The sequence below is a fragment of the Balaenoptera borealis genome, assembly GCF_965194805.1.
Source record: "Balaenoptera borealis genome assembly, chromosome: 2".
NCBI classification, from domain to species: Eukaryota; Metazoa; Chordata; class Mammalia; order Artiodactyla; family Balaenopteridae; genus Balaenoptera; species Balaenoptera borealis.
In genome coordinates this window covers 52,606,614-52,628,462 of record NC_138867.1, presented here as the reverse complement: position 1 = coordinate 52,628,462, position 21,849 = coordinate 52,606,614, and the positions used below count along the sequence as shown (strand labels likewise).

Sequence of the window (21,849 nt, the reverse complement as noted above, 5' to 3'; positions counted from 1 at the left end):
ATTGACAAATGAAGTCACTTCTATCCAAGGTTGCTGTATTGGGCAGAAGCATGATATGTTGAATGATTAGTGAAATGATTTCTGAGCTTACAATAGAACCACTAGAAAGCTAAAATTGTTAAATCTTCTATTTCTGCATGTACTGAAATAAATCTGTATGACATCAATGAAATATATCTTCTTTATGTTCTTTCCTATTTGGGGCTTTGAAATGCTTGTTTGCATTCAGTATGCATTTGTTAGGCAGGAAGTTAGCCATGAGCGACGAGAGAGGCAGCCCCATTGACTAAATGTCCAATAGCCGCCTAATCCCGCCAAGCTATTTTGCCAACCCCACCCCAAGCACGCCCCCATCAATACTCCAAAATGGTCTGGGGACCGGAAAAATCCCCCACTGGCTGACTGGAGGGACTTTCCCACTCTGGCACATGTGCACACCTCACGTTATCATGTCCATAGATAACCTTTGGCTGCCATTAGGCTCATTAAATGTTCATAAATATTCTATGAATACATACAGCTGATTATAACAGACTGAATTATGGGAAGTACATGCACAGCAGCGCCTCGTTATATAACTTGCAGCTGTCAATCAATGACCTTGCCTTAAAAACTCTACACCCCAGCCCTCCGGGGCCATTGCCTTCCTTGGCCTGGCCCAGCTCTCTCTTGAGGTGTTCTCTCTGTTCTCTCTTTATCGTCAATAAAATCTCTTGCAACCGGTAAGACCTCAGATTCTTCTTTGCATCCTTACTAAGAACTGAGGCCCATGGGAAGAGGGGTCTCCAGACTCTCTTCCCCTAACACATTCAGAGTGACTATGACTGTTGGATTAAATCCGACCCATAATAAAGAAGAGAGGAGGCTGAACCAATATTCTCTGGATGCTAGAAATAGGATTATCAGAAGTTTTGATTCTTTTCATAGTGTTTGAATTTTTATAATGGGCATATACTACCTTTATATTCAAAACAAAACAGAAAGCGAATTTAATTTTGAAAAAACAACTTGCGTCTGTGTTAAAGAAACTGTACCTTAACCCAAGTTATCTCCTAAACTTTAACATCTATAACCATATAAATAAATATATTTACAACCAACTGTTGAACATATCTGCCTATATATCCCACAAACATGTTAGTCTCAACATGTCTACCCATTCCTTACCTCATTGCCTTCCCAATTTTCCTCCTTAACCTGTATTTATGAGTCAAGGGAATAGCATCCACAATTCATTGACCAAAAAACAGTGATTCTACCTCTCCCTCTTTCACCAACACATCTAATTAGTTTCCAAGTGCTGTTGGGACTCAGTCTCTCTCAAATTTGTTGACCCCCAATGTCATTTTAACCTCTCTTATAAGAATTTCTAAAATAACCTCTTAACTAGTCTCTCTGACTCCCCTCTAAATCTTATCTCCCTCCCTCCTCCTATTTACCCTCTACACTTCGGCTATACTGACTTCAAAAACACAACTTTATCAGGTCACTCTTAATCTTGTTTTAAATTTCCTAGCAAGGCATAAAATTGTTTTTTTAGTTCTGGCCTCTCTGTACTTTCCCATCTTGACTCGTAGTCAGAAACGTCTCTGTACTCATCGTACCAATTGCTACCATTTTCTTGTGGTTAGTCCCTGAAGAGGCCATGTGATCTCCTTTCACTCTTCTCTGCCTAACCTCCTAGTCAACTCCTGACTGAATGTCCCACAAGACTTCATGTGAGGATTTTCAGGAGGAAATGCCTTCTGACCCTTCACCTTTCCCACAGAGTTACTCCAGCTTCCTGTGCATTCTTCTTTTATGGCACTTGCCACAATTATAATGTCATTACTCCCTTTCACCCATCTCAGTAATTAGATTGTGAGCTCACGGAGGGCAAATACTATGTCTTTTTCCTTATTTCCCTCATGCTGAGAAGAATTCCTGCACACAGAACATACTCAGTAAGTGCTAAATAAATGAAATATATTGAAAATTTGGAAGCATATTCATTGTCAACATTTTTACTTTTTAGATGTATGGTTTAAGGAGTTTTTAAAAAGTAAGGATCCAAAATCCACCTAATGGCTGATTAACGTTTTTTGAGAAATGTTTTCAAAAAATTTAGTTCAAATCAATGGGATCTTTTTTTAGAAATATGGGAAGCATGATTTTTTTAATGGGAAAAAATGTAGTAAGGAACAACTGGAACTGCCTTCTGAGAGGGGGTTCTCCTTCCCTGAGATCAGGGCATCAGATATCATTTCAGATGGCTCAGCTGTATTTACCAAATGACCTTCTAAGATCCCTTAAGAACCTGTGAAACCAGGATAGGACATGTATTAATGCCTGGAGAAAAGCATGGGAATTAAAGTTTTCTTTATTATGGCTCTGTACATTTTTTTGGGCATTTTGTTTTATGCAGTTTGCTTAAAGCTTGCCATACTCTATAATAAGCTAAGTCCATTATGGTATACAATATCCAAACAGAAAGATTATATAAAAAGAATGGATAATCTTAAGAGACTATCCTGTATTTTTACTATGGCTTGCTTTATGACCAAATCATTACAAAAGCTAGTTTTATTTGATGCGTTTATTTATAAATTCATTTCCCTACAACTCAAATTCTCCTAAATGCTTTTTGAAACAACATGATACAAAAAGCATGTTGCAAAGTGCCAAAGGTTTTCTGATGTCTCCAAGGTATAAAATACTTCATTGCCAGTTAAATAAATGAAGAAATAGAGTAAACAACTCCTGTTGAAGAGCCATACATTACTAGAAGCAAGGCGCCAATATGGTTTTGTCAGTCTCTAAGGAGAAGGAATCAGATGAAATACCACCTCCACGATTTTCATCTCCATCTTGTCATCAGGCCCTATTTATCACCATTCTGGCATTGCTTCTTAAATAGCAGCTTCCTAGAAAATAGCTAAAGGTGGACTACGAATAGTTTTAGCTCTCCAAAGGTATTAGCTGTCTAAGATGTTAGCTCTCTTTAACTTTAAAAGTGACTACTCTTCATAATTTTTATTTTTCAACCTTTTACATAACTGAATAGAATTTTAAAGTATCTTCCATTTATTAAAGGTGAAGTCGTGAACTCTGGGCCTAGTTTTCAGACTCAGAATACTCAGATGTTCACTTTTACCTTTTAAGATTACATTAGTGTAAGCATTAAGAATATGTGAAGGTTCAGGAAGAGAGGATCCATTCCTAATGGTAAAGGCAAATATCATATAAAAATAATTTTAACTTTAATAATAATACCTTGTATTTATCAAATGCTTACTATATGCAAGGTCCTATACTAAAATTAAAATGCATTATCTCACTTAATCCCTACAATAACCTTAGGAGGGCACTATTATCTTCAATTTACAGACAGAGACACAGAAGCCCAGACACTGAGGTACCTGACAGCTAGTAACTGGAAGGAAGAGCCAGGACTCAAGTTCTTGGCTGGCAGTATGCTAAGCTTTTTAACCTCTTTGATTCCTAGCCATGTGATACTTGATTTAAAAAAAAACCAATGGGTGAAGGTGGTCAAAAGGTACAAATTTCCAGTTATAAAATTAATAAGTCCTGAGGATGTAATGTACAGCATGGTGACTGCAGTTAATATTATTATATTGTATATTTGAAAGCTGCTAAGAGAGTAGATCTTAAAACTTCTCATTACAAGAAAAAAAATTATAACTATATATGATGATGGATGTGAACTAGACTTCTTGTGGCGATCATTTCACAATATATACAAATATCAAATCATTATGTTGTACACTTGAAACTAATATAATGTTACGTGTCAATTACATCCCAATTAAAAAAATAAATCCCCATACTCAATACCCTATAACAATTGTTTATGTCTTTGCCTTCAATTATAAACCTTGAGGTCCAGTCTTAATTATCTTTGTATTCCCAGGACTGAGTACACAGCATGGCACATTCAGGCATTTGGTGTTCGTTTGTTCATTCATTCATTCATTCATTCACCCAGCAGATATTTATTGAACCCCTAATATATGTCAGCCCTGGGACAGGTGCTGGAGATACGACTGTTAGCAAAACCAGACATAGCCACTTCTCTCATGTAACTTACAGCCTAGTGGGGAAGAAGATGTTAATTAAGTTATCCTACTGATGAAGGTTTAATTACATATTGAGATAAATGCTCTGAAAGAAAGAAATAAGTTCATTGAGGTAAATGACAAAGGAACCTGATATCATTTTGTGGGTGCAGGAAGACTTCCAAGGAAGGGATCCTTTAGCTGACCTATGAAGGATGAGCAGGATTAAAAAGGCAATATGGGTGGAGGTTGTAAAGCCCCTGGGGAGGGAACACAAAGCTAGGGGGAGAGCACAGCAACACAGGGCTAGAGAGGCAGACAGGGGTTGACCAGGCTGGGCTTCTAAGGCCATGCTAGAATTTAGATATTTATCCTAAGGGCAAGGAATCTACGGAAGGTTTCTAAGAAGGGAGTTGATGTCTATGTTATGTAAAGATCACTCTGGCTGCAGTGCGGAGAAAAGACAGATCAAGAGGTTTCCCAGGTGACCATTCCATGCTCAGTAATATGCTGGGCAACGTAAAAGAACTGAGATTTATAAAGCAGAAAAATAGCTTTTTAAATAACCAATAGATTTATGTTTAATGCTTTTAAAATGATTTGACCTATAAGTAGTGATTTACATAATTTTTGTTTTTCAGCCACATACCTACAACTTACTCATTCAACTGATATTTGCTAAGCCAGGCACTACATGCCAGGCACAGTTCTAAACACTAGGGTTACAGGAATAATAAAGACAAAATGGAGCTTACCCCTAATGGAAGTGAGTGATAATACATAAGTAAAAAAATGAAAAAAAATAAGAAAATTGCAAGTATAGATAAGTGCTATCGAGAAAACAGAATAGAAATGTGTGAGAGCTATGAGTGATCTCTGAGAAGACAGCATTTGATCAAAAACAAGAACAGCCAGCCATGCAGAGATTGGGGGAAGAGCAGAGGCCAGGCCCTGAAGGCAGGACTACATTTGAATATAACTGGGAAACAGCAAAAAGGCTAGTGTAATAAAAATGAAGTGAGCAAGGAGAATGGTGGAGGAATGGTGAAGAATACAGGCTGTTCTGTTCTTGTGGGGGCAGATCATTAGGGTCTTGAGGAATTGGTAAGGCATTTATATTTTATTCTATGGCATTTTCATTATATGGCAATGGGAAGCCACAGGACATTTTGATACATGCTCTGTATCAAATAACATGCTCTGATTTACCTGACTGCTCTGGGGTAAGGGGGAGTAGACTGTAGGGGACAAGAATAGTAGCAGGAAGATAAATGCAGTTGGTGCAGTGGTCTAGGCAAGTGACAATGGTGATTTGATTACTGGAAGATGAAGAAAAACAAATGGATTCAGGACACATTTTGAAGATATAACCAACTATATTTGGTTGACGAAAAATGTCTATTTTTATTAGATTACAGGAATTTGCTATTTCAAGGAAACCTAATACAAGTACTTTTGCAAAAGAAAGAATTTATCCTTACGCCAGCCATAATATAAATTCAGACTTTGACACATCAGGTTTGTTTAAAAGTAGAATATGTCTGTATTATTTTAATTCGCCTTTAGAGGTGAACACAGGAGTTATAATGAGGGAACTTCACTTACTAAGAGCACTTCCAGGATAAAGATCTGAGAGAAAAGTGAAAGCTACTCCAGCACTAACTACATCTTTTACTCTAATTTCTTATAGATCTTCGGTTTTTCCCTGTCCATAAAACTCCTAGAACTCCACTGAATTTACCAGGTTCATGCAATAAATAAAACACATCAGAGTCCCCAGTCAGAGATCACTTTTGCAAACTGAAAAACTGCAACCTGAATAATATTTTGGTAACAAAATGTTAAATACCAGAGGCTCAAATTTTAACATATTTATTTCTTCAAAACTACAAGATTTTCCTGTGAAAATTTCAAGTTTTTGTTTATTTTCTGTCTTTGAAGAGAAAGGAATGTTAGTATTCCACTAATTTACAGAGAACCCTGTTTCAGTTGTGATGGTTAAATGACAAGAGGGTTGTAAATGATGCAAAAAAGAGAAACTGAAAGCTCAACTGACAAATTTCTCATAAAATATTTTACAGGAGACATAAACTCCACTGACATACCTTAACTCTTGTCATTAAGAAAGAACAACTTGTAGAATGAAAGTCTATAGCCTCAAAAATGTTTATAGTCTAGCAAGTATGAATTTCAAAGTCACCAAACTCAGATGTGCAAAAACGTAATGGATTTGCAGCAAGTGAATCCAACTTGCATATTTAGCTCTCATTTAGAACAATCTTCAGGGCAAATTATTTACTTTCAGTTCAAAGCTTAGTTTCTTTGTGGTGAATAGGATTTTCCCTTAGTACCTTCTCCTTCCTTTCTCCCATCTTTGATCCCTGAGAGGACTTGGGGAGGCACATAGCTTACCTGAATAAGGGCATCCGAGGTGGGAGAGAGGAGGGTAAATGGTCCATGGGTGTCCTGTGTCAATATAGACTCTGGATGGGGAAGGGCAGGTCTCCTTCCCCTAGTATAAGAAAGGTATGCTCTCCAAGTGCAAGAAAAATGAGCTTCTATATCAATCATTCTTTCCTTTCAACAATTGTTTATGCCATAAAGTTCATGTTTAACTCCTTCAGGGCTTTATATTTGGATTCTCCCAAAACTTCCTTCTGTCAAAAACCCCAGTTCTTACAAATCAAAATCATTTGCTTTCAAGACTACTGTTTTTGCAGAGAATTAAAATCATCATCATCATCATTAAAAAAGCAAGCAAGCAAGCAAACAAAAATCCCCAAAGCTCTATCACATTGATGTCTTTTTTCTGAACTGTGTTTGTTCTTTACTTGTGGACAATGCATGTGTAGAAAGTAGCCAGCTAAATGGTGGAGGAAAAACAAGAAGGAGCACACACAAGAAAACATCAGTTAAAAGCTCATAAGATTACCCACTGCAATGAGACTTTTGAACTTAAGTTATATAACTGATAACTGCAGGTCGAGGAAAGTTAAATTAATTTTTTACATCCTTAATTTAGAATGTAGTATAACACTAAAAATTAAGAACAGTAAATTCATTAGGTTGCTTGGGTTGCTAAAAATATTTAGAATGTGACCATTTCTCACTCCTTAACATACAAAGGCATAAATTAATACAATAATAGTGGCTGCAATATAAGAATCATCTACTGTGTGCCAGGTGCTTATCCTCCTCACACAGATTTTTGCATGAGTTAAGAAAGCTTCCAAATACAATAAACAGAATAACTGATTATATGTAGCTTAAACAAATAGGGGTTTATTTTCTCATGCACTAAGAAGTCTGAAATTGCAGGCAGCAAGACAGCTGCCATAGCTTTAGGCATTGTGTTGTTTAAGGTTGGAAGAAGGAGAGGTGTCTGGACCAGCCACATCTGTCTCTTTTACATACAAGAAAAAGCTTTTCTGGAAGGTCCTGGGAGATTTCTGCCTATTTCTCATTGACCTGCATTATGCCCCATAGCCAGTTAGCTACAAGGGAGACTGGAAAAGTTTGTTTTTAGGGTTTGTTTTGTTCTATTTTTTATTTTGGGGGGGGGGTCCTCCATAGTAAAGTCAAGCAAGGAAGGAGGAGGCTGGAAATAGGTACTAAATTAGTGAACTAACAAGGTCTGCCACAACTGCATTTGATATACCTCCAAAATTATATATTTGTTGCTAAAAATACAACTGGTAGAGGCCCAAACAGAAATCTAATTTCTATATACTTAAAAAAATGTTTGTTGCTCGTTCATTAATTCATACCGAATTCCTATGTGCATAGCAGTAAGCACAACCTAAAAAAGACCTTTTTTATTGTAGAGCTTATACTCTAGTAGGGATAAAAAAAAATAAAGCAAATATATACTTGGTGGCAATAAGCACCATGAAGAAAAATAAACTGTGAGGAAATGGAGAATATATGTGGAGGGTAGGCAGGTCACTTAGGGTAGTCAAATAAGGTCTCTCTGAGGAAGTGCCATTTGAGTAGAGATGTGAATGAAGCGAGAGACCCATGTGGATATCCCAGGGCAGACCTGGGTAGAAGGAACAGTAAGTGCTTGGTGTGTGCTAAAGACAATGAGGGGACCAGCATAGCTATAGCAGAGAGAATGAGAAGACAGGTGATCAGCGATGCCATCAGAGAGAGGGCAGGGTATCGGGGAGGATTTTATAGTAAATCCCACTTTTAGTGAGTAATCACTGGTTAAATGTTCTGACATAGCCCTGTCACCAAGTTTCTAATGGGAAGGTAAAACCAGTGACTGTGTGTATCAGGTACTCTGACGCATATCAGCATATTTAACTCTAAAATCCAGTTTACAAATGGGGGATCTGATGCTCATCCTGGTTAAGGCTCTCACAGGCTCTATTATAAACACAATAGGTCCTCATCATTTTGGCATATGGCCTGGTGGTCCTTGTTATACAGTTGTGCTAGAATGCTGGATTAAGCAAGACTGAACAGATTTGTTTCACAGAGGATTCATCCGGAGCCTTTATTATACTGATCTGTATTTTGAGTGTCAAAAAAGAAGACATAGTTTACAGAGTATTTCCATATTTGATATACTATGGAAACACAGGCTAACATTCTTGTGAAAAGCTAACTGTGAAATGCTGCTATATATTATAGTCCTATGTGTATTTATTATGCTGATGGTTAATGTGCAAGAAGGATACAAGCATCACTTGCTATTTGAATCTATTTGTTTCCTAACTTCAGATTGTGAGGAATTAGAACCCACAGAGAAAATGTGCATCTCCAAAAATGCCTTCAAATTTATTTAGTTCCTGACTTTAAAGAATGAGGGATAACTGTATATTTTGATGGAGGGGCAGCACTTTAGCAATTTCATCTAAGATTTGAAAAGGTAACATCCAAAAATATATTTTGTTATATCCAGCAAACAACTGTAATCTCAAGTAGAACTTTTATCATGTTTCTCATTTTAAATGCACGTTTGTTCTCCCTGAAACAATGAATTTGCAAAGTAAGCATTTTCAGATGAATATAATGCTTGTTCTAAGATGATGGTTATTTATTTATATACAGGCAGATACATTATAAAATATTCATTAGCACTAGCATATCTTTCAGAGAAAGATTACAGCTCCGTGACAGAGGGCACGGTGTTTCATAAAATCTCTGATTTTAAAATGTTTCTACCTGCCAAATGAAGCCAAATTAATAATTCATCTTGCTCTAAAATGCCACAATCAATACAACAGCTTCCAACTCAACTGAGGAACACTACTTTAAAAGACAATTACCTTATAAAATAGATTCCGCTCTCATTTTGAACCAGACAAATAAAAAAAATAGCAAGCTTTTCCAAAAAAGGGCAGTATTTACTAGCAGACAGAGAAATGCAACGTATAGAAAGCACTTACTACCACGAGCAAAGTGAGCTATCTATAAGTGACAAATGGGAGCTAGAAAAAAGCCTAAAGCAATGATTCTCAAACATTAAAGAACACATGAATTACCTGGGAAACTTATTAAAGTGCAGATTCTGACTCAGTAGGTGGAGTGGGGCCTAGGATAGTATACTTCTAACTAGTTCTCAGATGATGCTGATGGTACTTGTCCAGGGACCTGACTCTCAGTAACCAGCCCTAAAATACACTCTTTGTAAAGTCCCTACACCTGGGATGCTATTGGGGTACCCATACTACATGAATCAAAATAATACCCCAATCCTTTCTTTATAAAATATTGTTATGCTTAACTGGTAGAAGAAGCAATGGTAAATTCTCCAAAACTAAAATCAAACAAAATACCCACAAGGCATCAATCACCGTTATAAAGTTAATCTCCAAAATTATAAAAATTTCAACTGATAGTTGAGATTAGGGGAAAAAAAGACTAATTTGAATATTAAGAACTTTGAAGTCTCTTACTGAGGAGATGCCAATCTGCCTGGCTATAAAATTGAGATGCCCACCTAAAAAGACCTGTCAATCTTTCAGGGAACGAATACAGTGTAGCATCTGGACAGGAGCAAGGATGTGAAGTTAAAAACACATAGGAATTTAATCTGAGGAAATGACAAGACTGTAGGTATATATACACAATAGGTTATATCAGCCAAAAAGTGTGTGTTTGTTAGTAAAGTGACCAAAGAAAGGGATTGGTTAACTAAATTGTGGTATGTCCATAAAATATACTAATTTATTTTATTTCATCCATAAAATGAAATACTAGGTAGCCAGTAAAATGTTGATATAGGTCTATAGCTAATGACATGGGAAAATGTTTACAGAACACTGTTAGTAAGAAAAAAAAGGCTAGAATGTAGTATGTGCAAAATTATTCCACTCAAATATATGCAAACATAGGAATAATAGATTATGAGTAATCTGGGAGTTTTCTTCCTATCTGAATATTCTATTTTGCCTAAAATAAAGATTACTTTAACAAAAGCAAATGAATAAATACATTTTTCCTGAACACAAATATATTGGTTTTAGACTTATATTCCCCAAATTCAGATCTTAAGTAAGCTAATTAACCTCTTCCTATGTGACAGTTTCCTCACCTAAAAAGAAGGCATTAAACAGTATAAACTTTACAGGGCAGCTACCAGAATTAATATATGCTAATAAATGTAAAGTGCTTAAAATAGAAGCTGGTAGCTTAGTAAAGTTGGCTGTTTCTTTCTTTTTTAAATGATTAAACTGGTCTCTTGCTGATAACATGTCTGAGAAGATGTTATCACCATAATTCTGCTTTGGCTCCGGAGTCTACATATTAGCTCTAGGACCTTTGGAGATAACTAGTAGATGGAAGGGTCTAAATCAGAGCAAAAACACCCTGAAGTGACCAAACAGCAGTCAAGGCAGAACTCTATAGAGTTACTCAGTATTTTTAAACATCCAGTAGAATGACTATTCATAAAATGCTGATAAGAGAATAAACTGGTTCAATCCTTCCAGGATACAATTTGGTAATATGTTTTAAACTAAGATCCTAACAATTCTGATTCTAGGAATTTAGCTTAAGCAAAGTGGACGTGATATTCGGAACACAAAGATTTAGATTTAAGGATGCCAGTTTATAATAACCAAAACTTGGGAACAATCTAAGTTTCCAACGGTGTGATATGGCTGAAAACACTTAATATATTCACATATTACAATTTTTTGGAGACTATTTAATGACACAGGAAATCTCCTAGAACATTAAATTTTTAAAAGTTGAATACAGGGCTTCCCTGGTGGCGCAGTGGTTGAGAATCTGCCTGCCAATGCAGGGGACATGGGATCGAGTCCTGGTCTGGGAAGATCCCACATGCCGCGGAGCAACTGGGCCCATGAGCCACAATTACTGAGCCTGCGCGTCTAGAGCCTGTGCTCCGCAACAAGAGAGGCCGCGATAGTGAGAGGCCCGCGCACCGCGATGAAGAGTGGCCCCCGCTTGCCACAACTAGAGAAAGCCCTCTTACAGAAACGAAGACCCAACACAGCCATACATAAATAAATAAATAAAATATGAACACTGGGTTCAATTAACTACCCATCCAAAAAAAAAAAAAAAAGTTGAATACAGATCTAGAGATAGAATAGAAACTGAATGTTCTTTTAAAGATTCTGAATATAAGATGCATTGGAGGGTTTACAGGAAGTCAGTATTTTAAAAGAAAAATGAAGTTTTAATATTTAAAAGAAAATTCCCTGTCAGATATATTTCCTGCATCTGGGTATTAAGGAGATATATTTTACACCCCCCAAAAGGATATAAATTAAGTTGAATTTATTTATTTGGGTCTTTATTCAGATAGCTCATTCAGGATATATGCAGCAACTGTAAAAATACATCTACAAATCAAGTTGTTAGATTTCGTTAGCAGTGATGCATGTTGTACCATTTGTACTATTTTCTATCCCTTAAAAGTAATAATGTAGTTTACTTTTCTCAAAAGTGGCATTTTAATGTTTTTCAAGTATTTTTTCCCTTCACCAGATCTACTTAATAAATATTTATTTAGCTCCTAATAGGGGCTAGATAAAAATATGAATGAAAAAGAGTCATTGCCTTCAAGGAGCTGTACTGAAAGCTGCCACCAAATAATAAATGACATCTTCATATGGTGGCTCAGACCAGGAGTTTATATATGGACAAGGGAGAAAAAGCTAAGTGACACTTCAGTTTGCTTTTATAAAGTAAAAATAAAACTTATGTACACTCTACAATGACACAAATTAAGTTTACTTTCTACATTTAAACTTCAAAATATAATATATTCAGGGATGCTTGAGAAATGGTAGTGGTCCGGCCTCTGGCCACTACCATTTCTCAAGCATCCCTGAATATTAAAAGAAGAAATTCCAAAACAAGATCATAGACAAAGTGGTTCATACTAAGCATACATATTGGAAAAGTTAAGACAAAAAGACAATGTCATATAATAGTGTTATTCACAAGATAATTAATGGATTAATAAAAAATATAATTTATCTCCTGATACCTAAAAAAAAACCCCAATAATATAGCGCAAATATATGTTAAAAATTTAAATTTGAATAGTAGGCTTTATTATTTTAATAAATAACTCCCCTGAATCATTTCTTTTTCATATAGAGGAAGGACAGGCATATCCTCCCTAACAGTCCCTCTCCTGGTTAGAATTCCTCAGATGTACATCATACTGTTAAAAAAAGGGGTTAAGGGCAGACTCCTTATTAATGTTTTCTCTCAGACAATCAAAAGCAAATATTTACTTAAAAAGTAAAAAACCTTAAAGAAATAAATACTGAAAGCTACTTTTCATTAAGGATCAATATTGGCTTTCTATTATTATAATATTTATTATATTGGTTGCCTGTTGTTATTGTAGCTAACTTGTACTAAGTGTTTTTGTTATGTGTTTACTTTAAGTACTTTATATTTATTAGATCATTAGATCCTCACAAGCCACCATACATGGTAGGTAGTATTATTAGCTCCATTTTAGCAAAGAAATTAAGGCACAGAGATTTAAAACATGTTTAAAGTTACTTAAATAATAGATAGGCAGGATTAAAACCCACAATCTGGGTCCAGAGCCCATGCTTAACACTATTACTTTATTCTGACTCCTAAAAACTAGAAGCAAAGGTCACTCCTTAAAACCTGAAAAACATAAATGGAGGCCTCAATGGATTAATGTACTTAGAGGGTAACAACCATGTGGAACCATAAAAAGCCAAAAATGTAAACTTATAATATTTAGGTAAATGAATAGATAGTTGTTGAACAGATGAATTGTTAGGAAAACAAGAATGTATTGAACAAAGTACAGCCTCAATTTGTTGAGAATGAACTACAGAGAATCATCAAGTCCCTTGCTGGGGCCAAACACTGAGTTTTATGAATGAGCAGCTCCAATCCACTGTAGTTTCCATAGTGTCTATTACCAATACTATATGAGCTAATCTGACCCAAAGGCAGATCCACTTAAATGATTGGTATCTATAAAAAACTCAGAGCAGGGCCTGGCACAGAAGTACTCAACAGATGTTAACAGTAATCATCACCATTACTGCCATTTAAATATACTACTAATATTTTGGTGCATAAAGCACCTAACACCAATTGTACAAGGACTGCTTTTGTTTATTCAGGGATTCTTCCATATACTTTTAGTGATATGTTTGTGCAAATCAACTGAAAGAGATCTGTGAATTTTTCCCTTTAGGGCTAGTGAATCGGATCCAGTGTGTTTCCAAAGTCTTCTAAATCACTGGAGATGATAAAATTCAGAATCAGTCTGTCCAGATGCAAAGGCTGGAATAGCAATTTACGCTGTTTGGTGTTACTTGGAGATGGAAAGTGTAAGAAGAGAAACAAAAGAGAACTGATAATATCTTTCAATCTCAATTCCCAGTATTCTACATGCCTCTCAACTGTCAAGGGTTTACTGAATTTCTAGTTTTACTTTCCTTTCAACAGTAGCAGTAACTATTGAAGGTCTCTAATGCATGAGGCATGTGTCATTTAATCACCTCAATGGCACTGTGAGGCAGTCACCCTGCACTTTTCTTGGGAAGAGACACAGACCTTAAAATTGGACAGATTTGGTTTGGAACCACAGCTTTGCCATACAGCAACAGTAGGACACTGGGCAAGTTTTTAACCTCTTCGTATTTCAGTTGTTTCATATGTAAATGGGGAGTAAATGCAGAATACTATAAAATTAGAAATATCATTTATAGAATAAGCACTTTATAAATAAGCCTATGCCACACATTTTTTACACTGCCAAGAATTCTACTGATCTCTGTAATGCCATTTTAATGATTTTTGATCATTTAATCCTATGAGCTTTACTTTCTAATATTATCTCATAATGACATTGCTTTACCATGTGGGAAGACTTTTATGTTTTAATAATCCATAGTATATAAAGATACTTCATGGAGTTAGACAGCATATGACAATCTTTCTACAGGCAATTTAGCAGTAAGAATCAACATCCTTAAAATTCGGCATATCATTTGATGAATCATTTTACTTCTAGAATTTATTCTAAGGAAATAATCCCAGATACATACAATAACTTTAGGTATAAGGGTGTCATTTAAACATGTTCAACAACTGCCCAACAATATATTTTAATATTTTGATAATTCATTTTAATACTATTTGGTTACTTAAAACATCATGGAAGCATATATACTAACATGGAAAGAGATCACAATTACTGAGAGAAAAGCAGTTTTAAAATAATATACACAATTTGACTTCATTCTGTAAAATGGAGTGACAGAAAATGTACAAAATGTGGAAAGATAGGAAATTTTGTGAATAGCAGTTATTACTGGTGGGATCACAGTAGATTTCTATTTGTCTTTCTATATATTTTTTTTACAATAAGCTTTCATTTTTGCTGCATTATAATAAGGACTAAACAGTTAACTGTTTATCTAAATAAATTAGTTGTAGAGAAATATACAAATGAATAGATATTTTATAAATATAGAGAGAAACAGTCCAAGAGAGAAAAGGTATAAGTAGATTCTTAAAGCGTACTGGTAGGAGATATAAACTTACAAGAAAAGGAAGAGAAGGAGGAGAAAGTGTCATTAAGGAGAAAAGCAGAAAGAGTAAACCAACACAGAAAGTGTGGCGAGGTAAGGACTATACAACTAACCATTTGCGATGCCTCATGTTGCCTGTCCTGGTTTATTGTCTTCTAGAGAAGCCTGCCTATATGCCCTTTAAGTGGAAAACAAGGCACACCATTCTTATATCAGGACTGCCTTAATTTTCATATCTATAAAATAAGGACATGTAAGACCATATTCAGGGAACAAATTAACGCATTGAAAAGTACCTTAAAAAATGAGATGACTCAATCAAATGTTATCATTATTATAATGTTTTAAATTAATGTAAATTAATTAGCATACTGGGACCCTAACTCCAGCTTGGTTGACTGTTAAAGCCCATGGACTTGTCCTTAATTGGTGACTAGAATATTAGCAAGAGAGTAAAACCTTGAATTCCTTGCCACTCTCTGCTTGAAACATTGTTTCTACACTGGTTAACATAGCTTCCTTTAGCACAACATCACTTCCTCAGGGACTACATCTGGCACTCCTAAACTCCATGGACTCCTAAACTCAGGCACCCCGTACCACCCTTGTAATACCATTCTCTACAGTATACAATACTTACCTGTTTAATATCTCCACTAATAGACCACACGCTCCACTGAGGGCAGAGCACATGCCTGTTTTGCTCCCTATCATATTCCCAGTGTTTAGCATACAACCTGACATAACATAGTTATTCAAACACTCCCTGGATGAATGGATGAGAGCTCTATACCTCGATGACACTTTGGTTCCTTGCAGATTTGGTATAAGACTATGGGCTTACATTAAGGCTCATTATAAAAACAGCTCTCCAAAATTTTTCTACTTACTACAAAGAAAGCTACTTATAACATGGTTAACCACTTAAAATATCCTCTTTTTAATGATGGGCTTAAGGGAGATGACTTCTCAGCAGTACCAAAAATATGAGTTTCCTAAGTAACTAGCTTTTACTTCATGGGTACTGTGAATTGTGTATCTAAGTCATTTCCCTCTTTGTAATTAATGGCTGTTTGAATTTTGTGTGCCAACCTTTCCCATAGCTTCATCTTACTTTAGCTATTCTTGCTTATCCTTCCCCAGATTTCCTTACTTAAAAATACAATTTTATATGTATTTTTTTATTCCTCAAATCTTTCTAGGAACAAATCAGAAGATATAAATAAACATATTATTAATTAATAATATCAGACTCAGCCAAAATTATAATAATCTCTGGCTGAGACAATTCTCCTGGTAATACGGTACTTAAATGGACTGCTAAGGATGATCAGTTTTCAGTTCCTAGCATATCCAATTAGTATACTTTTGGATAACTCAAGTTTGGAATAAGTATCTTCAGAAAGACATTTCTTAAATTCTACCTGGGTTTATTTTAGTTTCTCTATCTACTATTTCTCTTAGGTTTCTCTCCATCCCTACAGATACCACCTTATTTAAAGCCCTCATCAGATTATTTGATATTCTACTTTCTGATCTTCTGGTTTCCAGACAACCTGTTTCAGTCTCCACAATGTGACCAAAAGAATAATCTTCCTAAAATTTAAACCTGTTATCAGTGCCCCTCTCTTGCCAAAAGGTCTCCTCAGCAAAACCTGTGTGTCTGTCATTGAGTTCCTCCCCATCAGTTACCAGTCTTTTGTCTTCTCATAGTGAGCAATGTGAGGTCCAAAGAAAGAATCAGGCTAATTCATGCTTATGTATTTTTCTTCCCATTACTCTCACTGCCTGGACTGCTCTTTATCACCTTGTCTAGCTAGCAAAAACCTTTTGTTTTCTAAGATAACTTAATATCTGCTCATTTTACCAAACTCAGCTCAAGTGTCATGTCCCCTGTGAAACATTTTCAGTCTTTCTCAGGGAAAACTGACTACTTCCTCCTTTGTACCTCTAGTGCACCTCATAAGATGCCCATCATTAGACTTTATTTCCATCTTTTCCCCTTCAGTAACCTAGGTTCTCCAAGAAAAAAGGTCCTGCTTTTTCCTCAAGCACCCAGTATAGGGCCTGGCACATGGCAGGAGCTTGCTCAACAAACCTATTGAATTGAACAGAATCCCTCACTTGAACCTATTTTTCTTTTCAATGAGTCTACTGAGAAGTACTGCTGTGCAATTTTGAGGAAGAAGCAGCAACAGCAGCAGGCAAACCAAATGGCTTTTAATACTTGCAAGCTGACTGGCTCATTCTGAATGGAAGCATGAGATGTGGGATCCAAGATGAAGAGGCACAGTCACAATCCATCAACGATCTTCAAGGCAGTGTTTTTCAAACTGCAGGTTTCGACCCATTAGTGAGTCAAGAAATCAATTTAGTCAAGAAATCCATCTTTTGGGTCAAAGAGTTTAGAGAGCTCTGAAAAAAATTCTGACAGTAACCATGTATTCTCAAGGCATAAATGAACTATTCATTTTATTTTTGCCATTCTCAGACATGCAAAATGTAAGAATACCTTCACACCCCAAGTCAGAGAAATACTGATTCAAGAATGCAGAAAAAAATCAGTTAAATCAATAGGCTTGGCTCTTATATGTAGTCCAATTGTAACTGGGTCCATGATCTGTTCCCCTCCCACTGCTATCTGGCCAGGTTCCCTGGCATATTAGATGCTGCCTTGTACTTCTTCCCAATCGTCTTAGAAAAAGGATTCATAGAGCTGAAATCTGAGTTCCTCGTGTGGGTCTCTGGTTCCTTCCCTGACCATAACCTGATGGACCCCTGTGCCACCGGGCTTTTTCTTCCCATGCTCCACCCCACCCCCTGTAACTATTTTCTCCTTTTCTTTGTTGACATTTTTTTCACTAACCACATGCCTGTTTGGCCTACTGCTGACCTTCAACCCAGTCTCACCTATTAAAGAGACTGTCCTAGATGGCCTGGCACTTCATGTGGATTCTGCCAGACCCTGATTTGGGCCACAGTGGTATTATCTCCAGTATGCCAACCTACTCATTGTCTACTTCTCTTTAGGTATGCTCTAACCCTATTTTATTAAATTCTACCAGTGTGAAGGATAAAGGTATATATTAACTTTGGTCCCCTAGGAACTATGAAAAGATGTGCAACTGTTTCAAATATTAAAATTAATTTAGCTGCAGTACAGAATAAAGCTCTACTTTGAAACCTACAATGATCTTGATTTTCTTAAGAAAACTGAGGGGCTAATAGTAGTTTGAGTTTTATGCTATAGTCTCAGTACTCGGGAATCAATTCATGGAAAATGCTCCTATTTGCATAAGAAAGTATGTTTACACAGACATGCATACATGCACATATATATTTGTGTACCTTTAACTGCCCAAAGATTAATTGCTCCTTAATAGTACTTCAAAAGTTTTATTTCTGAAAAATTAATTTTAATGAAAGGTTAATCTTTCTGAGAACCTTAATGTTATACATTGCTATATTTTTATTTTAAAGAGTAGAAGCACTGATTTTCAGTTTAAAAACAACAAAAAATTTGTATTATTTGAAAGGCGGGATCAAGATGGCAGAGTGGGAAAGACTCTGAGTTCACCTTCCCCCATGAACACATCAAAACTACAGCTACAAATAGATCAACTCTCCATGAGAACAACTTGAAGACTAGCAGAGCAGCTCTTCTACAGCCAAGGATATAAAAAAATAGCCAAACTGAGTATGGTAAGAGGGGAGGAGAAGTAAGCTAGTTGGGACTCACACCCCTGGCAGGTGGCCCAGAAGAGTAGGATATCACAGGCTTGGGGATCCTCCCTAAGGAGTGAGGGGTTTGAGTTCCTCATTGGGCATCATAGCCCTGGGGTCTGGCACTGGGAAGAGAACCCCCTTGGCTAGTGTGAAAACCAGTGGGGATTACCAGAGGGCTGTAGGAAACTGAGACTCCACTCTTAAAAAGCATTTGCACAGACTTGCTTGTTTCCAGTCCCAGCACAGAGGCAGCATACTGAAAAGTGCCTGGTGCTCTGACTGGCCTGCCAGGACCTCCCTAGCACACCCTCTCCATCCTGCACCAGGCTCCAGCTCCAGACCCTCCTGCTCTAGGCTCATTTCTGACCAAGGTGGTGGCCACCATCAAGGAGGAGAGAAGCCACAGCTAGCTCTGACTGAGGTTCCAGCCCTTCAGGCCTGGCCCCATTCCCTAGCTACGATGGCAACCACAGTGCTACTGGGGAGAGACTGTGATTTGCTCTGGACCATGGCTCTAGTCCCTCCAGCCTGTTGAGCCCCAGCCTTGCCCCTAGATAAGGCAGTGTCTGCCATCAAGCCAAGGAGAAGCCATGACTCCCTCTGAACTTTGGCTCCAGACCCTCAGGCCCTAACCCCACCCCTAGCCAAGGTTATGACCACCATCTTGCCAGGGACAGCAGCTAGTGCTGGGCATAAGCTCCAGCCCTTCTGCCCAAGGCCTCAGCCCTCACCAAGGCAAACATCATGATGCCACATGAGAAGCCACTGCCAGTGCTAGGCTTCAGTTCCAGGCCCTCCAGCTCTGAACCTGCCAAGGTGGCAACCTCAATCATGCCATGGAAGAAGCCCCAGCTCACACCAGGCTCATGCTCTTACCCCTCTGACCCCAGCTCACCCCAAGTCAAGGCAACAGCTGCCAGCACACCCCAGGAGAAGAAGTGGCCTGTGCTCACTCTCCCACCAAAGCCACTGGACACATGCACACTGCATAGGGATGCTCATGTACAGGGACATGCCCTCAAGATTGGGACAGGGAACTGTTTTGCCTATTTCATAGAGACAGAGAAAGTCAAACAAAATGAGAAGACAGAAGAATATGTTCCAAATGAAAGAACAAGATAAAACCCCAGGCTGGGAGGGACCCTAATGAAATGGAGACAAATCATTTACCTGATAAATAATTCAAAGCAATGGTCATAAAAATGCTATTACTTCGGAAAAAGAATTGAAAAACACAGAACTTCAACAAAGAACTAGCAAATATAAAAAAGAACCAATCAGAGCTGAAGAATACAATAATTGAAATAAAAAATACACTAGAAGGAATTAACAGCAAAATGGGTGAAGAAGAATGCATAAGTGACCTCGAAGAGAGAATAGTGGAAATCACTCAATCAGAACACCAAAAAGAATTTTGAAAATGATGAGGTTTAAGGGAACCTCTAGGACAACATCAAACACACTAATATTTTCATTATAGGGATCCCAGAAGGAGAAGCAAGAGAGAAAGAGGCAGAAAAAGTAACTGATGAAATAATGTCTGAAAACTTCCCTCATCTGAAGAAGGAAACAGATACCCCGATCCAGGAACCACAGAGAATCCCAAACAAGAAGAACCCAAAGAGACCCATACCAAGGTCTATCATAATTAAAATGGCAAAAGTTAAAGACAAAGAGAGAATTTTACAGGCAGCAAGAGAAAATCAGAGTCACATATGAAGGAACCCCCATATGGTGATTAGCTGATTTTTTTAGCAGAAACTTTGCAAGCCAGAAGATAATGTTATGATATATTTAAAGTGCTAAAAGAGAAAAATAAAAACCCAACCAAGGAAACTCAACCTAGTAAGGTTATCATTCAGAGTTGAAGGAGAGATAAAGAGATTCTTAGACATACAAAAACTAAGAGTTTGTCACCACTAAACTGGCCTTATAAGAAATGTTAAAGGGTCTTCTGTAAGAAAATTAATGGGCTATAACAAGAAATGAGAAAATATATGAAGGAAAAACTCTCACTGGTAAAGGTAAATATACAATAAAGGCAGTGGACCAAGCAAATACAACAGGTAAAAAACAAAAATTGTGACATCAACTGTAACTATAACAAGCAGCTAAGAGATACACATAAAGATGCAAAATATGACACCAAAACATAAAATGTAGGAGGGGAGATTTAAAAAGTAGAGCTTTTAGAATGTGTTTAAACTTAAACAACTACCAGTTTAAAACAACGAGATATAAATATCTCATATATTTTGATTTTGTAATTTTGTATATTTTGATTTTGTAATCACAAATCAAAACAAAACAGCTATACAAAAAACAAAGAGAGGGGCTTCCCTGGTGGCGCAGTGGTTGAGAATCTGCCTGCCAATGCAGGGGACATGGGTTCGAGCCCTGGCCTGGGAAGATCCCACATGCCACAGAGCAACTAGGCCTGTGAGCCACAGCTGCTAAGCCTGCACGTCTGGAGCCCGTGCTCCGCAACAAGAGAGGCCGTGACAGTGAAAGGCCCACACACTGCGATGAAGAGTGGCCCCCGCTCGCCGCAACTAGAGAAAGCCCTCACACAGAAACGAAGACCCAACACAGCTAAAAATAAATAAATAAATAAAAAATTGAAAAAAAAAAAAACCCCAAAACAAAGAGAAAGGAACCCAAACATAACACTAAAGAAAATCATCAAACCACAAGGGAAGAGACTAAAAAAGAAGAAAAGAATACAGAAGAACTACAAAAATAACCAGAAAGAAAGTAACAAAATGCCAAGTAGTACATAGCTATCAATAATCACTTTAAATGTCAATGGACTAAACACTCCAATCAAAAGACATATGGTGGCTGGCTGGATTCCAAAACAAACAAAGAAAAAAAAAAAAAACAAGACCCATCTACAAGCTGCTTACAAGAGACACATTTCAGAGCTAAAGACAAACACAGACTGTGAAGGGATGGAAAAAGATTATAACATGTGAATGGAAACAGAAAGAAAGCTGAGGTAGCAATACTATATCAGAAAAACTTGACTTTAAAAGTCTATAACA

At 37.0% G+C, this 21,849-nt stretch overlaps 1 protein-coding gene across 11 annotated transcripts in view; it reads right to left on the bottom strand.

Annotated features, from left to right (window-relative positions):
• Positions 1 to 21,849, bottom strand: part of RNF180 (ring finger protein 180) — a 285,865-nt gene that overhangs the window by 137,759 nt on the left and 126,257 nt on the right. The gene's annotated exons all lie outside the window — the stretch shown is intronic.